Source organism: Salmo salar, chromosome ssa02 (genome assembly GCF_905237065.1).
Source record: "Salmo salar chromosome ssa02, Ssal_v3.1, whole genome shotgun sequence".
NCBI classification, from domain to species: domain Eukaryota; kingdom Metazoa; phylum Chordata; class Actinopteri; order Salmoniformes; family Salmonidae; genus Salmo; species Salmo salar.
In genome coordinates, this window is record NC_059443.1 from 93,659,951 (window position 1) to 93,682,731 (window position 22,781).

At 38.7% G+C, this 22,781-nt stretch overlaps 11 non-coding genes across 11 annotated transcripts; all 11 read left to right on the forward strand.

Annotated features, from left to right (window-relative positions):
• The first annotated feature begins 329 nt into the window (after positions 1-329).
• On the forward strand, positions 330-402 carry trnam-cau (transfer RNA methionine (anticodon CAU)). Its single transcript has one exon. It is a non-coding gene; the product is annotated as a tRNA-Met (tRNA).
• A 744-nt stretch (positions 403-1,146) lies between these two features.
• Positions 1,147-1,219, forward strand: trnam-cau (transfer RNA methionine (anticodon CAU)). Its single transcript has one exon. It is a non-coding gene; the product is annotated as a tRNA-Met (tRNA).
• A 1,448-nt stretch (positions 1,220-2,667) lies between these two features.
• trnam-cau (transfer RNA methionine (anticodon CAU)) lies at positions 2,668-2,740 on the forward strand. Its single transcript has one exon. It is a non-coding gene; the product is annotated as a tRNA-Met (tRNA).
• Positions 2,741-3,371: 631 nt separating this feature from the next.
• Positions 3,372-3,444, forward strand: trnam-cau (transfer RNA methionine (anticodon CAU)). Its single transcript has one exon. It is a non-coding gene; the product is annotated as a tRNA-Met (tRNA).
• A 975-nt stretch (positions 3,445-4,419) lies between these two features.
• trnam-cau (transfer RNA methionine (anticodon CAU)) lies at positions 4,420-4,492 on the forward strand. Its single transcript has one exon. It is a non-coding gene; the product is annotated as a tRNA-Met (tRNA).
• A 965-nt stretch (positions 4,493-5,457) lies between these two features.
• On the forward strand, positions 5,458-5,530 carry trnam-cau (transfer RNA methionine (anticodon CAU)). The gene has a single exon. It is a non-coding gene; the product is annotated as a tRNA-Met (tRNA).
• Positions 5,531-5,800: 270 nt separating this feature from the next.
• Positions 5,801-5,873, forward strand: trnam-cau (transfer RNA methionine (anticodon CAU)). Its single transcript has one exon. It is a non-coding gene; the product is annotated as a tRNA-Met (tRNA).
• A 7,709-nt stretch (positions 5,874-13,582) lies between these two features.
• trnam-cau (transfer RNA methionine (anticodon CAU)) lies at positions 13,583-13,655 on the forward strand. The gene has a single exon. It is a non-coding gene; the product is annotated as a tRNA-Met (tRNA).
• A 4,561-nt stretch (positions 13,656-18,216) lies between these two features.
• On the forward strand, positions 18,217-18,289 carry trnam-cau (transfer RNA methionine (anticodon CAU)). Its single transcript has one exon. It is a non-coding gene; the product is annotated as a tRNA-Met (tRNA).
• A 613-nt stretch (positions 18,290-18,902) lies between these two features.
• trnam-cau (transfer RNA methionine (anticodon CAU)) lies at positions 18,903-18,975 on the forward strand. Its single transcript has one exon. It is a non-coding gene; the product is annotated as a tRNA-Met (tRNA).
• Positions 18,976-21,908: 2,933 nt separating this feature from the next.
• On the forward strand, positions 21,909-21,981 carry trnam-cau (transfer RNA methionine (anticodon CAU)). Its single transcript has one exon. It is a non-coding gene; the product is annotated as a tRNA-Met (tRNA).
• The last annotated feature ends 800 nt before the right edge of the window (positions 21,982-22,781 follow it).

Below are 22,781 nucleotides of genomic sequence, written 5' to 3' on the forward strand. Positions count from 1 at the left end.
TAGGTAGTGCATCAGTCTTATAATCTGAAGGTCGTGAGTTCGATCCTCACCTTTGGCAGCAAAGATTTTAAAAAGAAAGTTTTGTCTGAAGATGAAGTGACAATTAATTCTCAGATGTTTTGGACTTTCAGACAATACATATTTTTGTCACGGTGGATACCACATCTTAAGGTCGATATCAAATTGTTTTACTTTAGAATGAAATCATAGTTTTTTTCTCAGGTGTTGTGGACTTTCAGAACATACATTTTGGCACGGTGCTTACATCGTCACTGTCAAAAAGTGAAGGTCGGTATCGATATTTTTTCTTACACTTAATGATTTAACGTGCCCTGTTGGCGCAGCAGGCAGCGCGTCAGTCTCATAATCTGAAGGTCGTGAGTTCGATCCTCACACGGGGCAGCAAAGCCTTTAAACGACAGTTTTGTCTGAAGGTGAAAATTAATTCTCAGTGGTTTTGGACTTTCAGACAATACATACTTTTGTCACGGTGCTTACAACGTCACTGTAAAATCTGAAGGTCGGTATAGATATCTATATTTTTTACTTTAGAATGAAATCATTGTTTATTTCTTAGGTGTTGTGGACTTTCAGACCATACATTTTGGCACGGTGCTTACAACGTCACTGTCAAAATCTGAAGGTCGGAATCGATATCTATATTTTTTACTTTAGAATGAAATCATTGTTTTTTTCATAGGTGTTGTGGACTTTCAGACCATACATTTTGGCACGGTGGCTACAACGTCACTGTCAAAATCTGAAGGTCGGTATCGATATTTTTTCTTACACTTCATGCTTTAATGTACCTCGTTGGTGCAGCAGGCAGCGCGTCAGTCTCATAATCTAAAGGTCGTGAGTTCGATCCTCACACAGGGCAACAAAGCTTATAAAACGACTGTTGTCTGATGGTGAAAATTAATTCTCAGTGGTTTTGGACTTACAGACAATACATACTTTTGTCACGGTGGAAACCACGTCTTAAGGTCGATATCAAATTGTTTTACTTTAGAATGAAATCATAGTTTTTTTCTCAGGTGTTGTGGTTTTTCAGACCATACATTTTGGCACGGTGCTTACAACGTCACTGTCAAAAAGTGAAGGTCGGTATCGATAATATCTTCTTTCGATTTGTTGATGAACTGTGCCTCGTTAGCGCAGTAGGTAGCGCGTCAGTCTCATAATTTGAAGGTCGTGAGTTCGATCCTCACACGGGGCAGCAAAGCTTTTAAAAAGACAGTGTTGTCTGAAGATGAAGTGAAAATTAATTCTCAGTGGTTTTGGACTTTCAGACAATACATACTTTTGTCACAGTGGATACCACATCTTAAGGTCGATATCTATATTTTTTACTTTAGAATGAAATCATTGTTTTTTTCTCAGGTGATATGGACTTTCAGACCATACATTTTGGCACGGTGCTTACAACGTCTCTGTCAAAATCTGAAAGTCGTTATCGATATTTTTTCTTTACGCTTAATGTTTAAAAGTGCCTTGTTGGCGCAGCAGGCAGTGCGTCAGTCTCATAATTTGAAGGTCGTGAGTTCGATCCTCAGACTGAGCAGCAAAGCTTTTGAAAGACAGTGTTTTCTGAAGATGAAGTGAAAATTAATTCTCAGTGGTATTGGACGTTCAGACGATACATACTTTTGTCACGGTGCTTACAACGTCACTGTCAAAATCTGAAGGTCGGTATCGATATCTATATTTTTTACTTTAGAATGAAATCATTGTTTTTTTCTCAGGTGATGTCGACATTCAGAACATACATTTTGGCACGGTGCTTACAACGTCTCTGTCAAAATCTGAAGGTCGGTATCGATATCTATATTTTTTACTTTAGAATGAAATCATTCTTTTTTTCTCAGGTGATGTCGACATTCAGACCATACATTTTGGCACGGTGCTTACAACGTCTCTGTCAAAAAGTGAAGGTCGGTATCGATAATTTTTTCTTTCGATTTGTTGATTAAATGTGCTTCGTTAGCGCAGTAGGTAGCGCGTCAGTCTCATAATCTGAAGGTCGTGAGTTACATCCTCACACGGGGCAGCAAAGATTTTAAAAAGAAAGTGTTGTCTGAAGAATAAGTGACAATTAATTCTCAGATGTTTTGGACTTTCAGACAATACATACTTTTGTCACGGTGGAAACCACATCTTAAGGTCGATATCAAATTGTTTTACTTTAGAATGAAATCATTGTTTTTTTCTCAGGTGTTGTGGTTTTTCAGACCATACATTTTGGCACGGTGCTTACAACGTCACTGTCAAAAAGTGAAAGTCATTATCGATATTTTTTCTTTACGCTTAATGTTTAAAAGTGCCTCGTTGGCGCAGCATGCAGTGCGTCAGTCTCATAATCTGAAGGTCGTGAGTTCGATCCTCACACGGGGCAGCAAAGCTTTTAATAAGAAAGTGTTGTCTGAAGATGAAGTTAAAATTAATTCTCAGTGGTTTTGGACATCCAGACAATACATACTTTTGTCACAGTGGATACCACATCTTAAGGTCGATATCTATATTTTTTACTTTAGAATGAAATCATTGTTTTTTTCTCAGGTGTTGTGGTTTTTCAGACCATACATTTTGGCACGGTGCTTACAACGTCACTGTCAAAAAGTGAAAGTCATTATCGATATTTTTTCTTTACGCTTAATGTTTAAAAGTGCCTCGTTGGCGCAGCAGGCAGCGCGTCAGTCTCATAATCTGAAGGTCGTGAGTTCGATCCTCACACGGGGCAGCAAAGCTTTTAAAAAAACAGTGTTTTCTGAAGATGAAGTGAAAATTAATTCTCAGTGGTATTGGACGTTCAGACGATACATACTTTTGTCACGGTGCTTACAACGTCACTGTCAAAATCTGAAGGTCGGTATCCATATCTATATTTTTTACTTTAGAATGAAATCATAGTTTTTTTCTCAGGTGATGTCGACTTTCAGACCATACATTTTGGCACGGTGCTTACAACGTCACTGTCAAAATCTGAAGGTCGTTATCGATATTTTTTCTTTACGCTTAATGTTTAGAAGTTCCTCGTTGGCGCAGCAGGCAGCGCGTCAGTCTCATAATCTGAAGGTCGTGAGTTCGATCCTCACACGGGTCAGCAAAGCTTATAAAAAGACAGTGTTGTCTGAAGGTGAAAATTAATTCTCAGTGGTTTTGGACTTTCAGACAATACATACTTTTGTCACGGTGGAAACCACATCTTAAGGTCGATATCAAATTGTTTTACTTTAGAATGAAATCATAGTTTTTTTCTCAGGTGTTGTGGTTTTTCAGACCATACATTTTGGCACGGTGCTTACAACGTCACTGTCAAAAAGTGAAGGTCGGTATCGATAATTTTTTCTTTCGATTTGTTGATTAAATGTACCTCGTTAGCGCAGTAGGTAGCGCGTCAGTCTCATAATCTGAAGGTCGTGAGTTCGATCCTCACACGGGGCAGCAAAGCTTTTAATAAGAAAGTGTTTTCTGAAGATCAAGTGAAAATTAATTCTCAGTGGTTTTGGACTTCCAGACAATACATACTTTTGTCACAGTGGATACCACATCTTAAGGTCGATATCTATATTTTTTACTTTAGAATGAAATCATTGTTTTTTTCTAAGGTGTTGTGGTTTTTCAGACCATACATTTTGGCACGGTGCTTACAACGTCACTGTCAAAAAGTGAAAGTCATTATCGATATTTTTTCTTTACGCTTAATGTTTAAAAGTGCCTCGTTGGCGCAGCAGGCAGCGCGTCAGGCTCATAATCTGAAGGTAGTGAGTTCGATCCTCACACGGGGCAGCAAATCTTTTAAAAAAAAAGTGTTTTCTGAAGATGAAGTGAAAATTAATTCTCAGTGGTATTGGACGTTCAGACAATACATACTTTTGTCACGGTGCTTACAACGTCACTGTCAAAATCTGAAGGTCGGTATCCATATCTATATTTTTTACTTTATAATGAAATCATTGTTTTTTTCTCAGGTGATGTGGACTTTCAGACCATACATTTTGGCACGGTGCTTACAACGTCACTATCAAAATCTGAAGGTCGTTATCGATATTTTTTCTTTACGCTCTATGTCTAAAAGTGCCTCGTTGGCGCAGCGTGCAGCGCGTCAGTCTCATAATCTGAAGGTCGTGAGTTTGATCCTCACACTGGGCAGCAAAGTTTATAGAAAGACGGTGTTGTCTGAAGGTGAAAATTAATTCTCAGTCGTTTTGGACTTTCAGACAATACATACTTTTGTCACGGTGGAAACCACATCTTAAGGTCAATATCAAATTGTTTTACTTTAGAATGAAATCATTGTTTTTTTCTCAGGTGTTGTGGTTTTTCAGACCATACATTTTGGCACGGTGCTTACAACGTCACTGTCAAAAAGTGAAGGTCGGTATCGATAATTTTTCTTTCGATTTGTTGATTAAATGTGCTTCGTTAGCGCAGTAGGTAGCGCGTCAGTCTCATAATCTGAAGGTCGTGAGTTCGATCCTCACACGGGGCAGCAAAGCTCTTAAAAAGACAGTGTTTTCTGAAGATGAAGTGAAAATGAATTCTCAGTGGTATTGGACGTTCAGACTATACATACTTTTGTCACGGTGCTTACAACGTCACTGTAAAATCTGAAGGTCGGTATCGATATCTATATTTTTTACTTTAGAATGAAATCATTGTTTTTTTCTTAGGTGTTGTGGACTTTCAGACCATACATTTTGGCACGGCGCTTACAACGTCACTGTCAAAATCTGAAGGTCGGTATCGATATTTTTTCTTACACTTAATGCTTTAATGTGCCTGGTTGGTGCAGCAGGCAGCGCGTCAGTCTCATAATCCGAAGGTCGTGAGTTCGATCCTCACACGGGTCAGCAAAGCTTATAAAAAGACAGTGTTGTCTGAAGGTGAAAATTAATTCTCAGTGGTTTTGGACTTTCAGACAATACATACTTTTGTTTCGGTGGATACCACATCTTAAGGTCGATATCTATATTTCTTACTTTCGAATGAAATCATAGTTTTTTTCTCAGGTGTTGTGGACTTTCAGACCATACATTTTGGCACGGTGCTTACAACGTCAGTGTCAAAATCTGAAGGTTGGTATCGATATTTTTTCTTACACTAAATGATTAAATTTGCCTCGTTGGTGCAGCAGGCAGCGCGTCAGTCTCATAATCTGAAGGTCGTGAGTTCGATCCTCACAAGGGGCAGCAAAGCTTATATAAAGACTGTTGTCTGATGGTGAAAATTAATTCTCAGTGCTTTTGGACTTTCAGACAATACATACTTTTGTCACGGTGGAAACCACATCTTAAGGTCGATATCAAATTGTTTTACTTTAGAATGAAATCATAGTTTTTTTCTCAGGTGTTGTGGTTTTTCAGACCATACATTTTGGCACGGTGCTTACAACGTCACTGTCAAAAAGTGAAGGTCGGTATTGATAATTTTTCTTTCGATTTGTTGATTAAATGTGCCTCGTTAGCGCAGTAGGTAGCGCGTCAGTCTCATAATCTGAAGGTCGTGAGTTCGATCCTCACACGGGGCAGCAAAGCTTTTAATAAAAAAGTGTTGTCTGAAGATGAAGGGAAAATTAATTCTCGGTGGTTTTGGACTTTCAGACAATACATACTTTTGTCACGGTGGATACCACATCTTAAGGTCGATATCTATATTTTTACTTTAGAATGAAATCATTGTTTTTTTCTCAGGTGATGTGGATTTTCAGACCATACATTTTGGCACGGTGCTTACAACGTCTCTGTCAAAATCTGAAGGTCGTTATCGATATTTTTCTTTACGCTTAATGTTTAAAAGTGCCTCGTTGGTGCAGCAGGTAGCGCGTCAGTCTCATAATCTGAAGGTCGTGAGTTCGATCCTCACACGGGGCAGCAAAGCTTTTAAAAAACAGTGTTGTCTGAAGATGAAGTGAAAATTAATTCTCAGTGGTATTGGACGTTCAGACGATACATACTTTTGTCACGGTGCTTACAACGTCACTGTCAAAATCTGAAGGTCGGTATCGATATCTATATTTTTACTTTAGAATGAAATCATTGTTTTTTCTCAGGTGTTGTGGTTTTTCAGACCATACATTTTGGCACGGTGCTTACAACGTCACTGTGAAAAAGTGAATGTCGTTATCGATATTTTTTCTTTACGACTTAATGTTTAGAAGTGCCTTGTTGGCGCAGCAGGCAGCGCGTCAGTCTCATAATCTGAAGGTCGTGAGTTCGATCCTCACACGGGGCAGCAAAGCTTTTAAAAAAAAAGTGTTTTCTGAAGATGAAGTGAAAATTAATTCTAAGTGGTATTGGACGTTCAGACGATACATACTTTTGTCACGGTGCTTACAACGTCACTGTCAAAATCTGAAGGTCGTTATCGATATTTTTCTACGCTTAATTTTAAAAGTTCTTCGTTGGCGCAGCAGATAGCGCGTCAGTCTCATAATCTTGAGTTCGATCTCACACATGGGGCAGCAAAGCTTTTAAAAAGACAGTGTTTTCTGAAGATTAAGTGAGAATTAATCAGTGGTTTGACGTTCAGACGATACATACTTTTGTCACGGTGCTTACAACGTCACTGTCAAAATCTGAGGTATGAAATCATTGTTTATTTCTTAGGTGTTGTGGACTTTCAGACCATATATTTTGGCACGGTGCTTACAACGTCACTGTCAAAATCTGAAGGTCGGTATCGATCATTTTTTATTTCGATGTCTTAATGTAATGTGACTTGTTAGTGCAGTAGGTAGTGCGTCAGTCTCTATAATCTGAAGGTCGTGAGTTCGATCCTCACACGGGGCAGCAAAGATTTTAAAAAGAAAGTTTTGTCTGAAGATGAAGTGAAAATTAATTCTCAGATGTATTGGACGTTCAGACAATACATATTTTTGTCACGGTGGATACCACAATCTTAAGGTCGATATCTATATTTTTTACTTTAGAATGAAATCATAGTTTTTTTCTCAGGTGTTGTGGCTTTTCAGACCATACATTTTGGCACGGTGCTTACAACGTCACTGTCAAAAAGTGAAGGTCGGTATCGATATTTTTTCTTACGCTTAATGAATTAAAGTGCCTCGTTGGCGCAGCAGGCAGTGCGTCAGTTTCATAATCTGAAGGTCGTGAGTTCGATCCTCACACGGGGCAGCAAAGCTTATAAAAGACAGTGTTGTCTGAAGGTGAAAATTAATTCTCAGTGGTTTTGGACTTTCAGACAGTACATACTTTTGTCACGGTGGAAACCAATCATAAGGTCGATATCAAATTGTTTTACTTTAGAATGAAATCATAGTTTTTTCTCAGGTGTTGTGGACTTTCAGACCATACATTTTGGCACGGTGCTTACAACGTCACTGTCAAAAAGTGAAGGTCGGTATCGATATTTTTTCTTTACGCTTAATGATTTAATGTTCCTTGTTGGCGCAGCAGGTAGCGCGTCAGTCTCATAATCTGAAGGTCGTGAGTTCGATCCTCACACGGGGCAGCAAAGCTTTTAAAAGACAGTGTTGTCTGAAGAAAGTGAAAATTAATTCTCAGTGGTTTTGGACGTTCAGACGATACATACTTTTGTCACGGTGGATACCACTATCTTAAGGTCGATATCTATATTTTTTACTTTAGAATGAAATCATAGTTTTTTTCTCAGGTGTTGTGGACTTTCAGACCATACATTTTGGCACGGTGCTTACAACGTCACTGTCAAAAAGTGAAGGTCGGTATCAATATTTTTTCTTACACTTAAAGCTTTAACGTGCCTCTTTGGCGCAGCAGGCAGCGCGTCAGTCTCATAATTTGAAGGTCGTAAGTTCGATCCTCACACGGGGCAGCAAAGCTTATAAAAAGACAGTGATGTCCGAAGGTGAAAATTAATTCTCAGTGGTTTTGGACTTTCAGACAATACATACTTTTGTCACGGTGGAAACCACATCATAAGGTCGATATCAAATTGTTTTACTTTAGAATGAAATCGTAGTTTTTTTCTCAGGTGTTGTGGACTTTCAGACCATACATTTTGGCACGGTGCTTACATCGTCACTGTCAAAAAGTGAAGGTCGGTATCGATATTTTTCTTTCGATTTCTTAATGATTTAATGTTCCTTGTTGGCGCAGTAGGTAGCGCGTCAGTCTCATAATCTGTAGGTCGTGAGTTAGATCCTCACACGGGGCAGCAAAGCTTTTAAAAGAAAGTTTTGTCTGAAGAGTGAAAATTAATTCTCAGTTGTTTTGGACTTTCAGACAATACATACTTTTGTCACGGTGGATACCACATCTTAAGGTCGATATAATATTGTTTTACTTTAGAATGAAATCATAATTTTTTTCTCAGGTGTTGTGGATTTTCAGACCATACATTTTGGCACGGTGATTACAACGTCACTGTCAAAAAGTGAAGGTCGGTATCAATATTTTTTCTTACGCTTAATGCTTTAAAGTGCCTCTTTGGCGCAGCAGGCAGCGCGTCAGTCTCATAATTTGAAGGTCGTAAGTTCGATCCTCACACGGGGCAGCAAAGCTTATAAAAAGACAGTGATGTCTGAAGGTGAAAATTAATTCTCAGTGGTTTTGGACTTTCAGACAATACATACTTTTGTCACGGTGGAAACCACATCTTAAGGTCGATATCAAATTGTTTTACTTTAGAATGAAATCATAGTTTTTTTCTCAGGTGTTTTGGTTTTTCAGACCATACATTTTGGCACGGTGCTTACAACGTCACTGTCAAAATCTGAAGGTCGTTATCGATATTTTTCTTTACGCTTAAGGTTTAAATGTGCCTCGTTGGCGCAGCAGGTAGTGCGTCAGTCTCATAATCTGAAGGTCGTGAGTTCGATCCTCAAACGGGGCAGCAAAGCTTTTAAAAAGACAGTGTTGTCTGAAGATGAAGTGAAAATTAATTCTCAGATGTTATTGGACGTTCAGACGATACATACTTTTGTCACGGTGGTTACAACGTCACGATCTGAAGGTCGGTATCGATATCTATATTTTTTACTTTAGAATGAAATCATTGTTTATTTCTTAGGTGTTGTGGACTTTCAGACCATACATTTTGGCACGGTGCTTACAACGTCACTGTCAAAATCTGAAGGTCGGTATCGATATCTATATTTTTTACTTTAGAATAATTTTTTTTGTTGTGTAGACAAATTTTGCACGGTGCTACAACGTCACTGTCTTAATCTGAAATTGGTATCGATATTTTTTTACACTTCATGCTTTAATGTGCCTCCTTGGTGCAGCAGGCAGCGCGTCAGTCTCATAATCTGAAGGTCGTGAGTTCGATCCTCACACGGGGCAGCAAAGCTTTTAAAAAGACAGCGTTGTCTGATGGTGAAAATTAATTCTCAGTTGTTTTGGACTTACAGACAATACATACTTTTGTCATGGTGGAAACCACGTCTTAAGGTCGATATCATATTGTTTTACTTTAGAATGAAATCATAGTTTTTTTCTCAGGTGTTGTGGTTTTTCAGACCTAACATTTTGGCACGGTGCTTACAACGTCGCAGTCAAAAAGTGAAGGTCGGTATCGATAATTTTTTCTTTCGATTTGTTGATTAAATGTTCTTAGTTAGCGCAGTAGGTAGCGCGTCAGTCTCATAATCTGAAGGTCGTGAGTTCGATCCTCACACGGGGCAGCAAAGGTTTTAAAAAGACAGTGTTGTCCGAAGATGAAGTGAAAATTAATTCTCAGTGGTTTTGGACTTTCAGACAATACATACTTTTGTCACGGTGGAAACCACATCTTAAGGTCGATATCATATTGTTTTACTTTAGAATGATTTCATAGTTTTTTTCTCAGGTGTTGTGGACTTTCAGACCATACATTTTGGCACGGTGCTTACAACGTCACTGTCAAAAAGTGAAGGTCGGTATCAATATTTTTCTTACGCTTAATTCTTTAATGTGCCTCTTTGGCGCAGCAGGCAGCGCGTCAGTCTCATAATTTGAAGGTCGTAAGTTCGATCCTCACACGGGGCAGCAAAGCTTATAAAAAGACATTGATGTCCGAAGGGTGAAAATTAATTCTCAGTGGTTTTGGACTTTCAGACAATACATACTTTTGTCACGGTGGAAACCACATCTTAAGTTCGATATAAAATTGTTTTACTTTAGAATGATTTCATAATTTTTTTCTCAGGTGTTGTGGACTTTCAGACCATACATTTTGGCACGGTGATTACAACGTCACTGTCAAAAAGTGAAGGTCGGTATCAATATTTTTTCTTACACTTAATGCTTTAATGTGCCTCTTTGGCGCAGCAGGCATCGCGTCAGTCTCATAATTTGAAGGTCGTAAGTTCGATCCTCACACGGGGCAGCAAAGCTTATAAAAAGACAGTGATGTCTGAAGAAAGTGAAAATTAATTCTCAGTGGTTTTGGACTTTCAGACAATACATACTTTTGTCACGGTGGAAACCACATCTTAAGGTCGATATCAAATTGTTTTACTTTAGAATGAAATCATAGTTTTTTTCTCAGGTGTTGTGGTTTTTCAGACCATACATTTTGGCACGGTGCTTACAACGTCACTGTCAAAATCTGAAGGTCGTTATCGATATTTTTTCTTTACGCTTAATGTTTAAATGTGCTTCGTTGGCGCAGCAGGCAGCGCGTCAGTCTCATAATCTGAAGGTCGTGAGTTCGATCCTCACACGGGGCAGCAAAGCTTTTAAAAAGACAGTGTTGTCTGAAGATGAAGTGAAAATTAATTCTCAGTGTTATTGGACGTTCAGACGATACATACTTTTGTCACGGTGCTTACAACGTCACTGTAAAATCTGAAGGTCGGTATCGATATCTATATTTTTTACTTTAGAATGAAATCATTGTTTATTTCTTAGGTGTTGTGGACTTTCAGACCATACATTTTGGCACGGTGCTTACAACGTCACTGTCAAAATCTGAAGGTCGGTATCGATATCTATATTTTTTACTTTAGAATGAAATCATTGTTTTTTTCTTAGGTGTTGTGGACTTTCAGACCATACATTTTGGCACGGTGCTTACAACGTCACTGTCAAAATCTGAAATTCGGTATCGATATTTTTTCTTACACTTCATGCTTTAATGTGCCTCCTTGGTGCAGCAGGCAGCGCGTCAGTCTCATAATCTAAAGGTCGTGAGTTCGATCCTCACACGGGGCAGCAAAGCTTCTAAAAAGACCGTTGTCTGATGGTGAAAATTAATTCTCGGTGGTTTTGGACTTACAGACAATACATACTTTTGTCACGGTGGAAACCACGTCTTAAGGTCGATATCAAATTGTTTTACTTTAGAATGAAATCATAGTTTTTTTCTCAGGTGTTGTGGACTTTCAGACCATACATTTTGGCACGGTGCTTACAACGTCACTGTCAAAAAGTGAAGGTCGGTATCGATATTTTTCTTACACTTAATGATTTAATGTTCCTTGTTGGCGCAGCAGGCACCGCGTCAGTCTCATAATCTGAAGGTCGTGAGTTCGATCCTCACACGGGGCAGCAAAGCTTATAAAAGACAGTTTTGTCTGAAGGTGAAAATTAATTCTCAGTGGTTTTGGACTTTCAGACAATACATACTTTTGTCACGGTGGATACCACATCTTAAGGTCGATATCTATATTTTTACTTTAGAATGAAATCATAGTTTTTTTCTCAGGTGTTGTGGACTTTCAGACCATACATTTTGGCACGGTGCTTACAACGTCACTGTCAAAAAGTGAAGGTCGGTATCAATATTTTTTCTTACACTTAAAGCTTTAACGTGCCTCTTTGGCGCAGCAGGCAGCGCGTCAGTCTCATAATTTGAAGGTCGTAAGTTCGATCCTCACACGGGGCAGCAAAGCTTATAAAAAGACAGTGATGTCCGAAGGTGAAAATTAATTCTCAGTGGTTTTGGACTTTCAGACAATACATACTTTTGTCACGGTGGAAACCACATCTTAAGGTCGATATCAAATTGTTTTACTTTAGAATGAAATCATAGTTTTTTTCTCAGGTGTTGTGGTTTTTCAGACCATACATTTTGGCACGGTGCTTACAACGTCACTGTCAAAATGTGAAGGTCGGTATCGATATTTTTTCTTTACGCTTAATGTTTAAAAGTGCCTCGTTGGCGCAGCAGGCAGTGCGTCAGTCTCATAATCTGAAGGTCGTGAGTTCGATCCTCAAAAGGGGCAGCAAAGCTTTTAAAAAGACAGTGTTTTCTGAAGATGAAGTGAAAATTAATTCTCAGTGTTATTGGACGTTCAGACGATACATACTTTTGTCACGGTGCTTACAACGTCACTGTAAAATCTGAAGGTCGGTATCGATATCTATATTTTTATTTTAGAATGAAATCATTGTTTATTTCTTAGGTGTTGTGGACTTTCAGACCATACATTTTGGCACGGTGCTTACAACGTCACTGTCAAAATCTGAAGGTCGGTATCGATATCTATATTTTTACTTTAGAATGAAATCATTGTTTTTTTCTTAGGTGTTGTGGACTTTCAGACCATACATTTTGGCACGGTGCTTACAACGTCACTGTCTTTAATCTGAAATTTGGTATCGATATTTTTCTTACACTTCATGCTTTAATGTGCCTCCTTGGTGCAGCAGGCAGCGCGTCAGTCTCATAATCTAAAGGTCGTGAGTTCGATCCTCACACGGGGCAGCAAAGCTTATAAAAAGACCGTTGTCTGATGGTGAAAATTAATTCTCTGTGGTTTTGGACTTACAGACAATACATACTTTTGTCACGGTGGAAACCACGTCTTAAGGTCGATATCAAATTGTTTTACTTTAGAATGAAATCATAGTTTTTTTCTCAGGTGTTGTGGTTTTTCAGACCTAACTTTTTGGCACGGTGCTTACAACGTCACTGTCAAAAAGTGAAGGTCGGTATCGATAATTTTTTCTTTCGATTTGTTGATTAAATGTTCTTAGTTAGCGCAGTAGGTAGCGCGTCAGTCTCATAATCTGAAGGTCGTGAGTTCGATCCTCACACGGGGCAGCAAAGGTTTTAAAAAGACAGTGTTGTCTGAAGATGAAGTGAAAATTAATTCTCAGTGGTTTTGGACTTTCAGACAATACATACTTTTGTCACGGTGGAAACCACATCTTAAGGTCGATATCAAATTGTTTTACTTTAGAATGATTTCATAATTTTTTTCTCAGGTGTTGTGGACTTTCAGACCATACATTTTGGCACGGTGCTTACAACGTCACTGTCAAAAAGTGAAGGTCGGTATCAATATTTTTTCTTACACTTAATGCTTTAATGTGCCTCTTTGGCGCAGCAGGCAGCGCGTCAGTCTCATAATTTGAAGGTCGTAAGTTCGATCCTCACACGGGGCAGCAAAGCTTATAAAAAGACAGTGTTGTCCGAAGGTGAAAATTAATTCTCAGTGGTTTTGGACTTTCAGACAATACATACTTTTGTCACGGTGGAAACCACATCTTAAGGTCGATATCAAATTGTTTTACTTTAGAATGAAATCATTGTTTTTTTCTCAGGTGTTGTGGTTTTTCAGACCATACATTTTGGCACGGTGCTTACAACGTCACTGTCAAAATGTGAAGGTCGTTATCGATATTTTTCTTTACGCTTAAGGTTTAAAAGTGCCTCGTTGGCGCAGCAGGCAGCGCGTCAGTCTCATAATCTGAAGGTCGTGAGTTCGATCCTCACACGGGGCAGCAAAGCTTTTAAAAAGACAGTGTTTTCTGAAGATGAAGTGAAAATTAATTCTCAGTGTTATTGGACGTTCAGACGATACATACTTTTGTCACGGTGCTTACAACGTCACTGTAAAATCTGAAGGTCGGTATCGATATCTATATTTTTTACTTTAGAATGAAATCATTGTTTATTTCTTAGGTGTTGTGGACTTTCAGACCATACATTTTGGCACGGTGCTTACAACGTCACTGTCAAAATCTGAAGGTCGGTATCGATATCTATATTTTTACTTTAGAATGAAATCATTGTTTTTTTCTTAGGTGTTGTGGACTTTCAGACCATACATTTTGGCACGGTGCTTACAACGTCACTGTCAAAATCTGAAATTTGGTATCGATATTTTTTCTTACACTTCATGCTTTAATGTGCCTCCTTGGTGCAGCAGGCAGCGCGTCAGTCTCATAATCTAAAGGTCGTGAGTTCGATCCTCACACGGGGCAGCAAAGCTTCTAAAAAGACCGTTGTCTGATGGTGAAAATTAATTCTCGGTGGTTTTGGACTTACAGACAATACATACTTTTGTCACGGTGGAAACCACGTCTTAAGGTCGATATCAAATTGTTTTACTTTAGAATGAAATCGTAGTTTTTTTCTCAGGTGTTGTGGACTTTCAGACCATACATTTTGGCACGGTGCTTACATCGTCACTGTCAAAAAGTGAAGGTCGGTATCGATATTTTTTCTTACACTTAATGATTTAACGTTCCTTGTTGGCGCAGCAGGCACCGCGTCAGTCTCATAATCTGAAGGTCGTGAGTTCGATCCTCACACGGGGCAGCAAAGCTTATAAAAGACAGTTTTGTCTGAAGGTGAAAATTAATTCTCAGTGTTTTTGGACTTTCAGACAATACATACTTTTGTCACGGTGGATACCACATCTTAAGGTCGATATCTATATTTTTTACTTTAGAATGAAATCATAGTTTTTTTCTCAGGTGTTGTGGACTTTCAGACCATACATTTTGGCACGGTGCTTACAACGTCACTGTCAAAAAGTGAAGGTCGGTATCAATATTTTTTCTTACACTTAAAGCTTTAACGTGCCTCTTTGGCGCAGCAGGCAGCGCGTCAGTCTCATAATTTGAAGGTCGTAAGTTCGATCCTCACACGGGGCAGCAAAGCTTATAAAAAGACAGTGATGTCCGAAGGTGAAAATTAATTCTCAGTGGTTTTGGACTTTCAGACAATACATACTTTTGTCACGGTGGAAACCACATCTTAAGGTCGATATCAAATTGTTTTACTTTAGAATGAAATCATAGTTTTTTTCTCAGGTGTTGTGGTTTTTCAGACCATACATTTTGGCACGGTGCTTACAACGTCACTGTCAAAATCTGAAGGTCGTTATCGATATTTTTTCTTTACGCTTAAGGTTTAAATGTGCCTCGTTGGCGCAGCAGGCAGTGCGTCAGTCTCATAATCTGAAGGTCGTGAGTTCGATCCTCAAAAGGGGCAGCAAAGCTTTTAAAAAGACAGTGTTTTCTGAAGATGAAGTGAAAATTAATTCTCAGTGTTATTGGACGTTCAGACGATACATACTTTTGTCACGGTGCTTACAACGTCACTGTAAAATCTGAAGGTCGGTATCGATATCTATATTTTTTACTTTAGAATGAAATCATTGTTTATTTCTTAGGTGTTGTGGACTTTCAGACCATACATTTTGGCACGGTGCTTACAACGTCACTGTCAAAATCTGAAGGTCGGTATCGATATCTATATTTTTTACTTTAGAATGAAATCATTGTTTTTTCTTAGGTGTTGTGGACTTTCAGACCATACATTTTGGCACGGTGCTTACAACGTCACTGTCTTTAATCTGAAATTTGGTATCGATATTTTTCTTACACTTCATGCTTTAATGTGCCTCCTTGGTGCAGCAGGCAGCGTGTCAGTCTCATAATCTAAAGGTCGTGAGTTCGATCCTCACACGGGGCAGCAAAGCTTATAAAAAGACCGTTGTCTGATGGTGAAAATTAATTCTCTGTGGTTTTGGACTTACAGACAATACATACTTTTGTCACGGTGGAAACCACGTCTTAAGGTCGATATCAAATTGTTTTACTTTAGAATGAAATCATAGTTTTTTTCTCAGGTGTTGTGGTTTTTCAGACCTAACTTTTTGGCACGGTGCTTACAACGTCACTGTCAAAAAGTGAAGGTCGGTATCGATAATTTTTTCTTTCGATTTGTTGATTAAATGTTCTTAGTTAGCGCAGTAGGTAGCGCGTCAGTCTCATAATCTGAAGGTCGTGAGTTCGATCCTCACACGGGGCAGCAAAGGTTTTAAAAAGACAGTGTTGTCCGAAGATGAAGTGAAAATTAATTCTCAGTGGTTTTGGACTTTCAGACAATACATACTTTTGTCACGGTGGAAACCACATCTTAAGGTCGATATCAAATTGTTTTACTTTAGAATGATTTCATAATTTTTTTCTCAGGTGTTGTGGACTTTCAGACCATACATTTTGGCACGGTGCTTACAACGTCACTGTCAAAAAGTGAAGGTCGGTATCAATATTTTTTCTTACACTTAATGCTTTAATGTGCCTCTTTGGCGCAGCAGGCAGCGCGTCAGTCTCATAATTTGAAGGTCGTAAGTTCGATCCTCACACGGGGCAGCAAAGCTTATAAAAAGACAGTGATGTCCGAAGGTGAAAATTAATTCTCAGTGGTTTTGGACTTTCAGACAATACATACTTTTGTCACGGTGGAAACCACATCTTAAGGTCGATATCAAATTGTTTTACTTTAGAATGAAATCATTGTTTTTTTCTCAGGTGTTGTGGTTTTTCAGACCATACATTTTGGCACGGTGCTTACAACGTCACTGTCAAAATCTGAAGGTTGTTATCGATATTTTTCTTTACGCTTAAGGTTTAAATGTGCCTCGTTGGTGCAGCAGGCAGCGCGTCAGTCTCATAATCTGAAGGTCGTGAGTTCGATCCTCACACGGGGCAGCAAAGCTTTTAAAAAGACAGTGTTTTCTGAAGATGAAGTGAAAATTAATTCTCAGTGTTATTGGACGTTCAGACGATACATACTTTTGTCACGGTGCTTACAACGTCACTGTAAAATCTGAAGGTCGGTATCGATATCTATATTTTTTACTTTAGAATGAAATCATTGTTTATTTCTTAGGTGTTGTGGACTTTCAGACCATACATTTTGGCACGGTGCTTACAACGTCACTGTCAAAATCTGAAGGTCGGTATCGATATCTATATTTTTTACTTTAGAATGAAATCATTGTTTTTTTCTTAGGTGTTGTGGACTTTCAGACCATACATTTTGGCACGGTGCTTACAACGTCACTGTCAAAATCTGAAATCTGGTATCGATATTTTTTCTTACACTTCATGCTTTAATGTGCCTCGTTGGTGCAGCAGGCAGCGCGTCAGTCTCATAATCTGAAGGTCGTGAGTTCGATCCTCACACGGGGCAGCAAAGCTTATAAAAAGACTATTGTCTGATGGTGAAAATTAATTCTCAGTGGTTTTGGACTTACAGACAATACATACTTTTGTCACGGTGGAAACCACGTCTTAAGGTCGATATCAAATTGTTTTACTTTAGAATGAAATCATAGTTTTTTTCTCAGGTGTTGTGGTTTTTCAGACCTAACATTTTGGCACGGTGCTTACCACGTCACTGTCAAAAAGTGAAGGTCGGTATCAATATTTTTCTTACACTTAATGAATTAATGTGCCTCGTTGGCGCAGCAGGCACTGCGTCAGTCTCATAATCTGAAGGTCGTGAGTTCGATCCTCACATGGGGCAGCAAAGCTTATAAGATGACAGTGTTGTCTGAAGGTGAAAATTAATTCTCAGTCGTTTTGGACTTTCAGACAGTACATACTTTTGTCACGGTGGAAACCACATCTTAAGGTCGATATCAAATTGTTTTACTTTAGAATGAAATCATAGTTTTTTTCTCAGGTGTTGTGGTTTTTCAGATCTAACATTTTGGCACGGTGCTTACAACGTCACTGTCAAAAAGTGAAGGTCGGTATCGCTAATTTTTTCTTTCGATTTGTTGATTAAATGTGCTTCGTTAGCGCAGTAGGTAGCGAGTCAGTCTCATAATCTGAAGGTCGTGAGTTCGATCCTCACACGGGGCAGCAAAGTTTTAAAAAGACAGTGTTGTCTGAAGATGAAGTGAAAATTAATTCTCAGTGGTTTTGGACTTTCAGACAATACGTACTTTTGTCACGGTGCTTACAACGTCACTGTAAAATCTGAAGGTCGGTATCGATATCTATATTTTTTACTTTAGAATGAAATCATTGTTTATTTCTTAGGTGTTGTGGACTTTCAGACAATACATACTTTTGTCACGGTGGAAACCACATCTTAAGGTCGATATCAAATTGTTTTACTTTAGAATGAAATCATTGTTTTTTTCTCAGGTGTTGTGGTTTTTCAGACCATACATTTTGGCACGGTGCTTACAACGTCACTGTCAAAAAGTGAAGGTCGGTATCGATAATTTTTTCTTTCGATTTGTTGATTAAATGTGCTTCGTTAGCGCAGTAGGTAGCGCGTCAGTCTCATAATCTGAAGGTCGTGAGTTCGATACTCACACGGGGCAGCAAAGTATTAAAAAGACAGTGTTGTCCGAAGATGAAGTGAAAATTAATTCTCAGTGGTTTTGGACTTTCAGACAATACATACTTTTGTCACGGTGGATACCACATCTTAAGGTCGATATCTATATTTTTTACTTTAGAATGAAATCATATTTTTTTTCTCAGGTGTTGTGGACTTTCAGACCATACATTTTGGCACGGTGCTTACAACGTCACTGTCAAAAAGTGAAGGTCGGTATCAATATTTTTTCTTACACTTAATGCTTTAATGTGCCTCGTTGGCGCAGCAGGCAGCGCGTCAGTCTCATAATTTGAAGGTCGTAAATTCGATCCTCACACGGGGCAGCAAAGCTTATTAAAAAAAAGACAGTGATGTCTGAAGGTGAAAAGTAATTCTCAGTGCTTTTGGACTTTCAGACAATACATACTTTTGTCACGGTGGAAACCACATCTTAAGGTCGATATCAAATTGTTTTACTTTAGAATGAAATCATTGTTTTTTTCTCAGGTGTTGTGGTTTTTCAGACCATACATTTTGGCACGGTGCTTACAACGTCACTGTCAAAATCTGAAGGTCGTTATCGATATTTTTCTTTACGCTTAAGGTTTAAAAGTGCCTCGTTGGCGCAGCAGGCAGCGCGTCAGTCTCATAATCTGAAGGTCGTGAGTTCGATCCTCACACGGGGCAGCAAAGCTTTTAAAAAGACAGTGTTTTCTGAAGATGAAGTGAAAATTAATTCTCAGTGTTATTGGACGTTCAGACGATACATACTTTTGTCACGGTGCTTACAACGTCACTGTAAAATCTTAAGGTCGGTATCGATATCTATATTTTTTACTTTAGAATTAAATCATTGTTTATTTCTTAGGTGTTGTGGACTTTCAGACCATACATTTTGGCACGGTGCTTACAACGTCACTGTCAAAATCTGAAGATCGGTATCGATATCTATATTTTTTACTTTAGAATGAAATCATTGTTTTTTTCTTAGGTGTTGTGGACTTTCAGACCATACATTTTGGCACGGTGATTACAACGTCACTGTCAAAAAGTGAAGGTCGGTATCAATATTTTTTCTTACACTTAATGCTTTAATGTGCCTCTTTGGCGCAGCAGGCATCGCGTCAGTCTCATAATTTGAAGGTCGTAAGTTCGATCCTCACACGGGGCAGGAAAGCTTATAAAAAGACAGTGATGTCCGAAGGTGAAAATTAATTCTCAGTGTTTTTGGACTTTCAGACAATACATACTTTTGTCACGGTGGATACCACATCTTAAGGTCGATATCTATATTTTTTACTTTAGAATGAAATCATAGTTTTTTTCTCAGGTGTTGTGGACTTTCAGACCATACATTTTGGCACGGTGCTTACAACGTCACTGTCAAAAAGTGAAGGTCGGTATCAATATTTTTTCTTACACTTAAAGCTTTAACGTGCCTCTTTGGCGCAGCAGGCAGCGCGTCAGTCTCATAATTTGAAGGTCGTAAGTTCGATCCTCACACGGGGCAGCAAAGCTTATAAAAAGACAGTGATGTCCGAAGAGTGAAAATTAATTCTCATTGGTTTTGGACTTTCAGACAATACATACTTTTGTCACGGTGGAAACCACATCTTAAGGTCGATATCAAATTGTTTTACTTTAGAATGAAATCATTGTTTTTTTCTCAGGTGTTGTGGTTTTTCAGACCATACATTTTGGCACGGTGCTTACAACGTCACTGTCAAAATCTGAAGGTCGTTATCGATATTTTTCTTTACGCTTAAGGTTTAAAAGTGCCTCGTTGGCGCAGCAGGCAGTGCGTCAGTCTCATAATCTGAAGGTCGTGAGTTCGATCCTCAAAAGGGGCAGCAAAGCTTTTAAAAAGACAGTGTTTTCTGAAGATGAAGTGAAAATTAATTCTCAGTGTTATTGGACGTTCAGACGATACATACTTTTGTCACGGTGCTTACAACGTCACTGTAAAATCTGAAGGTCGGTATCGATATCTATATTTTTTATTTTAGAATGAAATCATTGTTTATTTCTTAGGTGTTGTGGACTTTCAGACCATACATTTTGGCACGGTGCTTACAACGTCACTGTCAAAATCTGAAGGTCGGTATCGATATCTATATTTTTACTTTAGAATGAAATCATTGTTTTTTTCTTAGGTGTTGTGGACTTTCAGACCATACATTTTGGCACGGTGCTTACAACGTCACTGTCTTTAATCTGAAATTTGGTATCGATATTTTTCTTACACTTCATGCTTTAATGTGCCTCCTTGGTGCAGCAGGCAGCGCGTCAGTCTCATAATCTAAAGGTCGTGAGTTCGATCCTCACACGGGGCAGCAAAGCTTATAAAAAGACCGTTGTCTGATGGTGAAAATTAATTCTCGGTGGTTTTGGACTTACAGACAATACATACTTTTGTCACGGTGGAAACCACGTCTTAAGGTCGATATCAAATTGTTTTACTTTAGAATGAAATCATAGTTTTTTTCTCAGGTGTTGTGGTTTTTCAGACCTAACTTTTTGGCACGGTGCTTACAACGTCACTGTCAAAAAGTGAAGGTCGGTATCGATAATTTTTTCTTTCGATTTGTTGATTAAATGTTCTTAGTTAGCGCAGTAGGTAGCGCGTCAGTCTCATAATCTGAAGGTCGTGAGTTCGATCCTCACACGGGGCAGCAAAGGTTTTAAAAAGACAGTGTTGTCCGAAGATGAAGTGAAAATTAATTCTCAGTGGTTTTGGACTTTCAGACAATACATACTTTTGTCACGGTGGAAACCACATCTTAAGGTCGATATCAAATTGTTTTACTTTAGAATGATATCATAATTTTTTTCTCAGGTGTTGTGGACTTTCAGACCATACATTTTGGCACGGTGCTTACAACGTCACTGTCAAAAAGTGAAGGTCGGTATCAATATTTTTCTTACACTTAATGCTTTAATGTGCCTCTTTGGCGCAGCAGGCAGCGCGTCAGTCTCATAATTTGAAGGTCGTAAGTTCGATCCTCACACGGGGCAGCAAAGCTTATAAAAAGACAGTTGATGTCCGAAGGTGAAAATTAATTCTCAGTGGTTTTGGACTTTCAGACAATACATACTTTTGTCACGGTGGAAACCACATCTTAAGTTCGATATAAAATTGTTTTACTTTAGAATGATTTCATAATTTTTTTCTCAGGTGTTGTGGACTTTCAGACCATACATTTTGGCACGGTGATTACAACGTCACTGTCAAAAAGTGAAGGTCGGTATCAATATTTTTCTTACACTTAAAGCTTTAACGTGCCTCTTTGGCGCAGCAGGCATCGCGTCAGTCTCATAATTTGAAGGTCGTAAGTTCGATCCTCACACGGGGCAGGAAAGCTTATAAAAAGACAGTGATGTCCGAAGGTGAAAATTAATTCTCAGTGGTTTTGGACTTTCAGACAATACATACTTTTGTCACGGTGGAAACCACATCTTAAGGTCGATATCAAATTGTTTTACTTTAGAATGAAATCATTGTTTTTTTCTCAGGTGTTGTGGTTTTTCAGACCATACATTTTGGCACGGTGCTTACAACGTCACTGTCAAAATCTGAAGGTCGTTATCGATATTTTTCTTTACGCTTAAGGTTTAAAAGTGCCTCGTTGGCGCAGCAGGCAGCGCGTCAGTCTCATAATCTGAAGGTCGTGAGTTCGATCCTCACACGGGGCAGCAAAGCTTTTAAAAAGACAGTGTTTTCTGAAGATGAAGTGAAAATTAATTCTCAGTGTTATTGGACGTTCAGACGATACATACTTTTGTCACGGTGCTTACAACGTCACTGTAAAATCTGAAGGTCGGTATCGATATCTATATTTTTTACTTTAGAATGAAATCATTGTTTATTTCTTAGGTGTTGTGGACTTTCAGACCATACATTTTGGCACGGTGCTTACAACGTCACTGTCAAAATCTGAAGGTCGGTATCGATATCTATATTTTTTACTTTAGAATGAAATCATTGTTTTTTTCTTAGGTGTTGTGGACTTTCAGACCATACATTTTGGCACGGTGCTTACAACGTCACTGTCAAAATCTGAAATTTGGTATCGATATTTTTCTTACACTTCATGCTTTAATGTGCCTCCTTGGTGCAGCAGGCAGCGCGTCAGTCTCATAATCTAAAGGTCGTGAGTTCGATCCTCACACGGGGCAGCAAAGCTTCTAAAAAGACCGTTGTCTGATGGTGAAAATTAATTCTCGGTGGTTTTGGACTTACAGACAATACATACTTTTGTCACGGTGGAAACCACGTCTTAAGGTCGATATCAAATTGTTTTACTTTAGAATGAAATCGTAGTTTTTTTCTCAGGTGTTGTGGACTTTCAGACCATACATTTTGGCACGGTGCTTACAACGTCACTGTCAAAAAGTGAAGGTCGGTATCGATATTTTTCTTACACTTGATGATTTAATGTTCCTTGTTGGCGCAGCAGGTAGCGCGTCAGTCTCATAATCTGAAGGTCGTGAGT